General features: G+C 33.6%; 1 protein-coding gene and 1 long non-coding RNA gene across 6 annotated transcripts in view; both read right to left on the minus strand.

Annotated features, from left to right (window-relative positions):
- The window catches only part of LOC111000702 (dystrophin, isoforms A/C/F/G/H), a 328798-nt gene that overhangs the window by 236179 nt on the left and 80101 nt on the right, over positions 1–12518 (minus strand). The window lies entirely within an intron of this gene.
- Positions 402–964, minus strand: LOC123689726. Its single transcript, XR_006750635.1, has 2 exons — positions 835–964; positions 402–649 (listed from the first exon to the last, which is right to left on the minus strand). It is a non-coding gene; the product is annotated as an uncharacterized LOC123689726 (long non-coding RNA).

Raw genomic sequence — 12518 nt, forward strand, 5'->3', positions numbered from 1 at the left:
GAAATCACACTTGTCGCAGCAGCTTATATTAATTTTAAAAGAACAGAAAAAGAAGAGATTAAGGATTCGACCTTATTTAAATAGGCGTGAAACTGTAGACAATTTGAGTCTAGCAGTAATAAGCCTTGATAATAAATTATTCAATAACTTGGCTAGAATTTCAAAAGGCGACTTTGACTTTCTCTTAAACAAAATTGGACCAAAAATAAAAAGAAATGATACAAACATGAGAACAGCAATACCTGTTTCATCGCCATCACGAGATTTGCGATAACTCTACGGTTTTTGGCAACAGGAGATTCATTTAAAAGTTTTATGTACCTGTTCCGAGTGTTAGATTTCAACTTTTATACAAGAGGTGTCTACAGCTATTATAGAAGGATTAAAATAATACATCAAGGTAAGTTAACATAGGTTTATTAAATATGTTACGCATAGGTAGTAACTATTATGTACTTTTTAAATTTAATAATAATAGGTATCTAGTAGCAGCATATTCGTTTTTATTTTCGCCAGCATCGCGTATAATAATTTGAGCCTTTTAGTACGTGGTTTTGGAGTAGTATCGACGGCTTCCAAAGTGTCGGTTGTTTCTGATTCTACGACTTCACGTGGGTCAGCACTGATGTCAGTATGTAGTTTCAGTCGCCTGTGAATGCATAAAATTTTTAGTATATCTTTAAGCCTTTCAGATGCCGTCAGGAGTAACAGAATGGAAACAAGTTGCACAAGATTTCGAGGGAAGAAGTTCAATTTATCAATCGATATATAACATACGTAATACAGAGATATGTACATTTATAATGACTAAAATATTTTATTAAAGATACTTACGTTAGAAGTTTTCATTTTCACTATGTAATCCTATATTCGTGGTATTTTGAGTAAAGAGAAACGATATCGCATCTTAAGCAAACCACTTTACTGTTTTACCGCCAGCACTACCACTTTCCTTCTTTTTCTCCTCATTATTTGCGTAAGTTCTTAGGCTTCTGAATTTTTTGTAAGCCTCGTTACTTGTTATGCCAAACTTTTCAGCGATTTCATTCCATGCATCTTTTTTAGAATTTCTATCTTTTTATGAGCCGGTTTTTATATCCCACAACTCGGGGTGCAAATGTATTTCTTCAATAAAATCAGTAATTGTCTTGTTAGACCAGTAACCATTTTTACGTAGTTGTCAAAATCCAGCTGATCGCAAAACACAGAATATAGCAACAGGCACACTTCACTCATAGCAAACTTCATGTCGCGTAGAAAAGGATACACTATGCCATAACAAAGAGAGTGACTGAAACAACAATTGAACTGGCTGTGCAATATTGCAGTTGAATTCGATAGCCTAGCGATCGTTCGGCAACCCATCGGGGCCATATCGGCCATAAGTGGCTACACAAAACATGTTTGGCTATATGGCCGGGACATTACTGCAACATTGCATAGTGTGGCTGACATTGTTTGCAATGTTGCCGGGCCATGTGTTGCAGCCATCAATTGCAGCAAAACATGGCCCGTTTAGAAGCGCCATTAAACTTCAACGCTTACAGAAATATATTACGAAGTACTGCCAAAAATGTATTTATGCCCGAATATATGCAAACAAAAACGGGTGAATTTCATACAACGCATTCTCCGTGAAATAAAGCTCGCAGATCGCGAACAATAAAAAACTATAATAAAAACACAAACGTTTTGATAAAACTGAGATAAAAGGACAAAACTGGCTTTGTACTTTACGCTGAGTTGTCGACAATTATTTTTGTTGGGAATATTGCCATCAATTATTTACCTCACGGCCCTGACTCCACCTCTAATCCTCACAGACAACACAAAATGGCGGCTCCCATTTTGACATTATGGTTTCCCGCTAGGCTTAAGAAAATGTTTTAATTGTTTTTCTACAAATGCAATTCAAAAATTTCTAATATCTGAAACTTTCTCCATAAAGGGCATTATAATGAAAAGTTCACAACATCCGGTTTTGTTTCATAGGTAAAACTAGAAAATAACGCAATTATAATCAAATTAACGAAATTCTCATCTCACTTCGCCGTCCAGCAAGACTCAGAAGGACCAAGTATTACCATGAGCTAATGTAGTTTAGCAACTATAACAACCAGGTCTACAATATCTAGGTTATATTATTAATTCATAATATACTAGAATAAATTTAAAGTCAAGATGTGTAAGAGTATACACATTTATTTACTACAAAGGGTACATTACAGAAAAATAAAGCGGCTTCATATTTCAGTGCTATTAAATCAGATTTATATATAAAACAATCTCCACGGAAAAGACTGTATAGATTTTTCTATTTTTAGGTTCATTCGGTATGTCTAAAAATACTCAGTAAGTTTTTTTTATACCTCCAATGATAAAAGTGTGTCAGGCACTGGAGGCTGATCACCTACTGCCAATTAGATTGACAAATCATGAAACATACTGGACCAGTGCTAAAAAGGTTGAAGAGCCACTGACTTCTTTTTATTTAAGAGATAAGATTGTGTTAAAAAAAAAGGAATATTGTTTTCGGAGTATTTCTTATGATTTGGCATTAAAAATACATATATAACCCTGAATTTCCAGAAATTCACAACCGACATAATAAATAGCGATATTAGTTGTATAAATGTGAATAACTAGTCAATTAGCAACACAAGTACAAGTATTTTAAATAGCAAATAAATATTATTTTGTGAGCTAATTCCATATGTCAAAGTAAAAATGTTATGTTTGTAAACATAGGAAAATGTCATAAAACAGCTATATAACGCTTTACGATTGCTTTTGACACAAAAGAAACAGCTATATTGTGCGTACAGTAGTCAACATAATAGACCTTTTAATACTTATCCTTATAAAAGTTTCCATAAGTAGTTTATAAAGGCAAGCCGTAGTTTAAATTATAATTTTTATTTATGGAAAATTGTACTGAATACGTAAAAATATATATTATTAAAATGTATAATGAACGCCCAAAAGCCAACTTCCGATATCAAATTCAGTTAAATATCGAGTTTTCGTAATTCCAAGTTTGCTACGGTTATTGATAGTACTGTATCGAACTTTGGTTTTGTTAATAGATGTTTGGGAGTAACAATGCCAGCCAATAGCTAATTATTGTGAATCAGTCTGGTTTGCCAGACGATGGAAGACGATCAGTGCTGCGCATTGAAAAGTGTATTTAGTTCATAGCATACGCTTAAGTGTATTTAAAGTAGCAATAAATTGCTAAATGATAACTTTATTTTTATACCAAACGATGAATAGTAATAATTGTATGACTGAAACGATTTAATGTCGGTAACTTTCCTCGCTCTCGCGATAAAAGAAAATTAGATTTCCATAAAATGAAATTGCTGTTCCAGACTTTGGTTGTAACGACGTATTAAACTGAAGGTTGTCCAATCATCTATTTGTGATAAAAAAAGCATTTCTCAAAAAGCTAGGGAAATTGTGAAAGCTTTACTTAGCCCTGTTACATGTACTTATCTTAAAAATTAAATTAAAACGGATCAAATTTGTGTGTTCAAGAGGATTCAAGGTATAGATTAACAATTAGATTTTATCTATATACGTTGTATAAGATAGTAATGTTTTTCTATAGCCCCAAACTGAAAGAGCTTTTAAATAATCCGCAGCTACAAAAAGCTTAAATTTTGACAGGAAAAAATCTATTCCCTCGTTGCCAGAAATGTATCCATCATAAAAACACTTATCCTCCCGAGTGTAGCTTTATTAATATTTAATGGCATGTCAACACGACTGTACATTATTGATTTGGGACCATTCCAAAACATAGCTATAATGTTTCCATTCAAATGACTCGTTCTTTGATGTTTGATGCATTTCTTGACCGACTTATCGAAAGGCTGTTTTTGTTTGTTGCGTAAGACGAGAAATCAGCACAATTTACTTACTTCAGAAATCGCTTTGCTGTTTAGCCGCGGAACCCTCTTCAACGCACTAATGTGCTGTGTCACAGAGATATATAAATATGTCACATATTTTCGGTACACAATATGAAAGAAGAAATTACTCTTAAAAAATGTGTTGATAAAGATAGGTAAACACATAACAATACTCTTCACCAAGTTGGTATTGACGAGTATCTTAGATAGTAGGAAGGGTGGGAAGTCAATAATAGTTTATTTGGTAAAAACTGTAGGCAGAAATAAAGAAAACAAATGAGTAGAAGTCTACCCCTTAGAACTAAAAATATAAGTATCTAAATTATGTTAGTATGATCATCTATAGAAGGTTGTATACGTAGAAAACCGGAAATAAAGCAACAGCTGCGCCGGTCTACGTACAAAATATGTAATCAACATAATATTACTAATATATGTAAGCGTTAACCTGGTTGTATTATGTTCTACAAATTAAAAATAAAACAAGTGCGTTACAATCAACTCAGATTTCTGAATCAATTTCATAATTATTTTTCAATCTAATAGGGAAGTCGGTCATCAGCCACCTGTGCCTGACAGCGTTGCTGCAAGCCGGGTTCCTCACGATGTTTTCTCCACAGTTCTAGCGAATGTTTAATGCGCATATAGAAAGTCAATTCGTTCCGGGGATCGAACTTACGTTCACAGAGATTAAAGTCGCACGAAACTGAAACACTAGGCCCACACTCTATAAAAGTATTAAACATTATTCTTTAAATTATACTGTTAGAATATGTATGGAGATGATGTCAAACCAGAAGCTTAATTAAGTATTTAAGTTTTGTAGCTGAATTGTACTATTAAAATAACGTTTTTTTTTTAATTTTCTCAAGTTCAATAAGGTGGATGACGCTTCAAAAGACTGAAAAGTAGAAAAAAATTAACTAAAAGAACGTTAGTATTAAGTGCTAAACACACAGAGAAATTCCCTTTAAGGCACAGTAAGCATTATTGAACACTTTCTTATGTGAAAAATTGCGTTAGACTTAAATTCCTCATGAGTCTAGATGGTAATGTTCCATGATCATTTACTAAAGACATACTCGTATAAAGAAAAAAAATACAAATTAATTGTTAATTTATATTACGGGGAATACGGAAAATTAAAACAGTACGTCAACATAGAAAATAAACACTATTCAATATATAGTTCCATCTAAGACTAGATTGACATCTGAAACATTATTTAGCATACCTATTACCTAGATTTTGGTAGTTCATTTTTGTTGTTTCCTTGCACAATAGTTATTATTGGCGAGATACAATTCGATAAATGACAAGTATCCAAAATGAACCACTACTATTCAATGGCGCCGAGTGAATTGTCATAGACAACTCGGGAAATGCGGCTATGCTTTCAACGAAAATTGGTGAAAAGGTTGTCTATGAGGTGAGAAAATAAATGCATACATGCCTTGACAAATAGGAAAGCTCATTTTTATTGGTAATTATAAAATCTTACTTATGAACATGCCTTCTTTCTCCGATGTAGTCGTGACATAATTAAACAGATTGCACACCTTGTGCAATTCGATTTTTAAATTTATCTGGTAATTATTTTATAAACAGTTTTAATTTATAATTAACTTATATTAACTTAAATATTATTATATTATAATTAACTTAAATATAATCATACTAATCAAACAGCTTAAAAATGATTAAGTATATGCAGCAAAATTACGGTAAACAAAAATGATTGAAAACCCTTATAATATCGCTTATTAAAACCTATACATAACAATCACATATACAGTATTTGCAATTATCCTAACCCACATATTAATTAATAATAGTTTTATATTAAATTCACATGTAAAATTACATATACTTAATACGATAAGTTTTTCAAACGCTTGGTCACCTCACAGTCTGTGGTAAGACTATTTTTAGTCTTAAATCAATTCTGAATCGTTCCCGGCGCGTGCAATTTCATAACCCTGTCTATAAAGTATAAAGACGGAAAATTGTATTTCAATCACTATTCTATTGTCCGCTCTCATACCTCTTTGTACATTACGAGTAATATTAAGTTCTTTCGATAATACACAAACGTTAAACTACTACAACAAAAAACTACGGTAGTAGTTATTGTAATGAAAAAATAATTCTTTTTTTTTGACGTTCATAAGTGTACATTATATTACCTATATAAAAAAAATGAGAGTTGAGATATACGCACTTTTCACTATCGTTTTATATAACAATGTTGAAGGCAAGCAGGTGATCTACCATCTATATCATCATACAAGAAACAATAATTAGTTTGCAGACTTGAGTTAACAATGAGTTATCCCAAACCTAATATAATTAAAACCTCCTTTACAATCATGAATTAAAAACGTAGCTCTAAAATTTATTGTTCAAAATTACCTGAAATTTGTCGAGGTGGAGCTTACTTAACACAAGAAGGATTAAGCATCTAATCTAACCTTTCGAGTTTTATTACGCGCTATCAGGTTAACTACATCTTATCATCTTGGATTAATATCGAAAGCAAAGTGATTCGGACTAACCCTAGCTATAAAGCCAAGTTAGAGGTCGCGGACTCATTTGAGAAGGGTGTATATCGTAGTAGCGAGTAAGCGAGTAGCGGCCGCGATACTCTGTGAATGGATCGATCGAGGTCATCGACCCCACAGCTGACGCACAGGTAAACACTTCCGGCGAATCCAAACCAAACTTAAACTATCAAAACTATTGGTGGGCTAAGAAGCCTAATAGTTATTCAAACTTTTTTATAAAACTCACTTCAAAGAAAAATGCAGGAGCTACGAGTGTAGTTATTTATTTATTTATTTATTTATTTATTTATTGGGAAACCAAACAGATACATCCTTATAATAAAAACAAAGTCAAAAATAAAACACAATACAAACACATTGGACGCATCCACAACAGGTTACACTTATACAAGTTGTAGTTATTAAACATAAAAATTGTTACATTTTTAATTATCATGATGGCTTTTAAATATTATAGTATTTTTAGTTAAGCTAGAAATTTAATATATATTTACTATAAAAAAGACAATCAACAACATAACTAATTTATATAAAAAACATAATATTTCATATAATTTGATTTTATAAAACAGCTGTTGAGAATCATGGAACCCATAGTTATTGTAGCAAAGCTACGAACAAGGAATGTAATTAAATTCAGGATGATAATAGTTAATTTAAATACCCTCTTAGTGTTTATATAACGTTGAATATTCTGTAGTTCACCAACAAAATTGTGTTGTAATACGTTAGTATTTTATTAAGGTAATAATAAACATAAAATTTCACGTCTGGCAGCTAAAGGATCAAGTTTAGCCATAACAAGGTAACAGTCGACAAGAAAGTCTCGTACACATGCTATAGATTATTTAGAATTGTGTATTATGATACTCGTACATAGCCATAATACCTAGATTTCTGTAGTTCATTTTTGTTGTTTCCTTTCACAATAGTTATTATTGGCGAGATACATTCGATAAATGACAAGTATCCGAAATGAACCACTATTATTCAATGGCGCCGAGTGAATTGTCATAGACAACTCGGGAAATGCAGCTATGATTTCAACGGAAATACTGGTTATAAATTATACATCTCTCTCATTATACACTCATCATTTGGCCGACAATAGTGCATAAAAATGGACTAAAAATTATACATATTCAAATAGATCATTAATTATGTAAAATTGATGATCTATTTTATTAATTATGTATAATTTATGATATATTTTAATATGTATAATTTTTAGTCCATTTTTATGCACTATTGTCGGCCAAATGATGAGAGCAGTTCTAGTATTAGAAACCGAAACACAAAGCATTTTTCTATTTAGAGGCAGCGTGAAAATGTTTTCTATTTTCCTTTCAAATCGAAAACATGTGAACACTGTCTCTGTTATTTTGCAAAATGTAAGAAAAATACGGCAATAAAAATCAGAAGAGTAAATCGAATTTCCTGCCGAGGTAGAGAAGCGGCGGCGCGGAGCCAAGAATGGCAAGAGAGATACTTGAGAGGCGCGCCCTTTCATTGATAATAATTGTTGTTCGCTATGCAATCCGCATTGTATTTTATGGATTTTCAAAAGAAATTCTTACCATTTTCCTACGTCAAGTAACATTAGAAATGTATTTCAATAATAGTAAATAAATCGTGTGAATTGTTTCATACCTGATTCGGGACTATGCTCGATGGAATGCAGATCCTGTTGGGATCTGCGGCGTTGCCTGTAATCTACACGATAATCTGGCCAGCGACCATACTGTGCCGGCGCATTCAAATACTCCTGCGAGGAAAACCGGGAAGTTCTCGCTGGAAATCCAACTTGCCCGTAATAGTCCTGCCTGTATACCACATCCGGGTGAATTCCGCCAGGCACTATCTGGCTTCCAAAGTGGCTTCGATGACCTAAATACTCTGGCTTCATTGGTGCATCTGTCAACTCATGGCCTTGAATAGACGATGATCTTTGCGGAACGTAATCCCTTAATCGGTTCGAGAACTCCAAGCCCATACGATGAGGCGAATAGTCTAATCCACGCGGACCCATCTCGAAATGGCTAGATGTTCTTCCTCTGTAAATGTTGGGAGAAAAAGGATTCTTGCTCTCTCGAGGCACATCCTGTTTGTCTGCCTTGTCTTTGTCATTCTGGGCGTCTCGATCTGGTTTCTTCTCGTCCTGGGAGGTGCGCCGGTTAAACTCCTGCGCTTTCTCAGCCACGGAACCCTGTTGCGGTGCTTGCGACATGTCTACTTGTAAATTGTATACATTTAAAAACACTACGAGCTTATCAAAATTGTAAACAGTAACACATTCAAAATGCTTGATACACAGGAAATAAAATCACAACCGTATATATGTAACTAGAAAATATAAACAATTTTTATTGAATGTCCGAGAAACATTTTTGTTATGTCTGCCTTGGAATTATACTTTTAAAACTTACGAAGTAATAAAGGAATTGTTTGCACACGTTTTATGGATACTGTGTATATGTAAATAAAATAGCTTCTTAATAAGAAAGGATCTTTTTTAGTACAGCCAATATACCGTTTTTGACAAAATATTACAAGATTGTTCATTCCATATATATATATTCTAACACCAATTTTAAAATATCGTAACAGTTGGAAAAGGTTTTCAATAAAATCATTTGGACCGGCATCAACAGGAAAGCTAACTACAGTCTTCATTCATCCATTAATAAATATAGGAGCCGCAAACCATATATTGTTCCCAGTTAGTGTCAAGCGGTGATAGGTCAGACCGCCAGCCAGACACTGGAAGAACGCCAGCAACTCTTATCTAACGTCGATAGCTACAAAATTCACGGTTGATGCGTATCGATCTAATTTTTGTTGTAATAGAGTAGGGGACAATGTAGCAGAAGTCCCTCCGAATGTTAAGTGCTACCGGCCGTAAATGCCAGAGGCCTGGCGAGCGCGTTGCCGGCCTTTTAAGAACTGGTACTGTCTTTCTTGAAGCTAAGTCAAATTAGTTCAAAAATAGTAAATAATTCAGTGGGCAGCATAATGGTGCGCGGCAGAAACTGCATTAAAAACCACTCATTTATAGAACGGTAGACGTCCCATATTGAAACAATTACTAATGTATTTTAACAAAACTATGTAATAAAACAGCAAAGAAGGCCTAATAAAAGCCATGTTGCTATCAAAACGATCTTAAAAAATGTCAGAAGAGAATTTCAGAAAAATCGCAACTTTATTAAACTCAATTCGAAAAACTTTTCATATAATAATATATCAACTTAAGTTATATGAACGAAATCCTTTATAGAAGAGAAATGTCTTGTATAAAGGAGTTGGCTACACAGCAGTGAGTTATGGAGGCTTTTAAGGAAATACCTGCGTTACGCTTAACGTAGGAGGAAATTAAGGAATACCTTAACCGGACTAAAACTGAATACAAAATTAAGTAGATTCTAATTTTAAATATTGTACTAAAACCAGAATCTTCTACTTAAAAGAATAGTAACATAGTGAAAATTAAAAATAAAGTAAGTAAATAGATACGTCGACTTCGTAATGAATGTAATAACTTGTTCACCTGTGAAGGTATATAGTATTAAAAGGCCGGCAACGCACTCGTGTGCCCTCTGGCATTGAGAGTGTCCATGGGCGGTAATATCACTTAACATCAGATGAGCCTCCTACCCGTTTGCCCCCTGTTCTATAAAAAAAAATTGAGTAAACTAAAGAGAATATCAATTTATATTGTTAAACAAATGTGTAAAACATTGCGACTGACAGAGATGAGCACCGCTACTACAGTGTAATCGGTTCGATTCATTTTTTAATCATAACATTTTTTTTTAAGTAAAATCATACAATGAGTTGATGTAGCTGAAAGCCAGTAATTGGTCAGAAGTGGCACTGAATAAGTATTGCTGGAAGTAGCTCGGAGGCCAAGATGGTTTTTGGATTGCAGAGCGGAGTAAATAAATAGTAAAATCTATATTTGATAGATATTTGTTTTGACATAATAAACTAAATACATGGCATGACTCAACCATAATTTTATCGGTTACACATGATCACTATAAATTTTAAATTAAACGACGGGAAATGACATATATTCCGTTCATAAACAATCTTGTAATCGAACATGTTTATTATTGCACGCGACCAAAATAAACTTCATTTTTTATTACCTCCATACATATAGTTTGAAAATAACAATCCCTCCAAAAATTTATATTTGGAATTATTTGGACAATGCCGCCATAGACTAAAAATCGTCAACGTCTAGCGTCAACTAATCACTGCGCTAGATACGATTTACAAACATACTTGTAACATAATATATCAGTGAAATCACTACATATTATAAAACAAAGTCCCTCTGTCCCTATGTCCCTTTGTATGATTAAATCTTTGAAACTACGCAACGGAATTTGATGCGGTTTTTTTAAATAGATAGAGTGATTCAAGAGGAAGGTTAATATGTATAATAACATCCATTAAATAGTGGAGAAGTACTGTTATTTTTGAGGTTTCTAATGTGATGTCGTAAATAATTACATTTTTTCCGCTTACATTGCAAACGCAGGCTGAACCCTACGAGTTTTATCAAAATAATGTACTAAGTATTGTACACATTGAAAAGGTCTACAGAAGTGTCCATGGTGGTATATGTCTATCTCTTATGGATAACCCACATTTTTATATACAACGTTCACAGATTTTCTGTAGTGTATTTAGTATCAGCATTGCACCCGTGCGAAGCTGGGCGGGCCGCTAGTATATTATATTTTCTATCTGGACAATACGGAAAGAAGAAAAATAGATATTCTGGAAATGTGGTGTTTGAGGCGGTGCCCACGCTCAGACATTTACTAGTAAAAAATCGTCTTACGACACCACGTTGCCAACGCATTCTGAGTTTATTTGGACATGGAACAAATAAATTTCCAGAAAATTTTGGGAAATCTCATCGTGACGCGAAAGAGGACCTTTGAAGCGGCTGCCCTACTCGCTGGACCGATTAAGTAAAGGCCCTTATAGGTCTGAACATCACCTAGAAGCAGAGGCTTGCCGAAGACAGGGGAAAATGGAGGAAGTTACGCCAGTAACACGTGAAGTGTGCGGCTGAAGAAGATGAATACTTCAGTCTCCTAACTAAATACAATTATTATTTCTCTGGATATCAAACTCAAGATTGCCTGATTACGGCACAATGTATATAATGTCCGTAATGCCCTCATTGACGTCTTTTGTTTTTGTGAGATGCCCATTCAAGGTGGTGTAACCAAAAATTCATGGAACTCGTATAAATGAAACTGAATAAATTTTACTTACGTATTTCAGATCTTCATACAAACATAGCATATATGTAAGACCGATCAAAGCTTGGTTTAATAAATCGCTGGCGGACGTAATTGTGTGTCCGTAAGTATCCTTCATCAAACATGAAGTACTCATACATATTTATTGCGCCGACTCTACTCGCTTGGATCACGTCCAAATTTAGTGATGTCCATATTACAAGTCGATAGATTTCAACGGATTTTCACTTTCTATACATTTAATATATTTTATCAATAATACAATCGCTTGCTTGACCTTTCCAGGAGTTTATTAATAAATAGTATTTAAGGCTCATTAAGTTCTAGCAGTGATTAAAGCCGATTTATCTTACTATATTGTAGCAGTGTTAAACTAATTCTCAAACGTTAAATTTTTTTTAAATGGTATACTAACAATAACCCTCATTTGAATAGTCAGTCTCGTACAGTAAAAACTTTGTAAAAAATAGGACGTTTTATTTTTTTTTTTCAAAAAATATAATGCATATCAGTAAATGCTCCAATTATCAGGAAAGCATTAGAAGGCTTCTTCTGATCAAGTCAATTGACCGTTGATTTTATTGTTGCTTTGGAATTTTAAGAATCATTATTTTATTTAATTCGGTTTGAATCGTAATATTTAATTGTTACTTAACGAATAAAGGTAAGAATATTATTACAACCTTTCAGAGAAGAGCAAATGCTTCAAGTGGGGCCAACTTTACTTTGGCAGTGAATTTAGGGAACGCACATTT

The sequence above is a fragment of the Pieris rapae genome, chromosome 14, assembly GCF_905147795.1.
Source record: "Pieris rapae chromosome 14, ilPieRapa1.1, whole genome shotgun sequence".
In the NCBI taxonomy this organism is placed as follows: domain Eukaryota; kingdom Metazoa; phylum Arthropoda; class Insecta; order Lepidoptera; family Pieridae; genus Pieris; species Pieris rapae.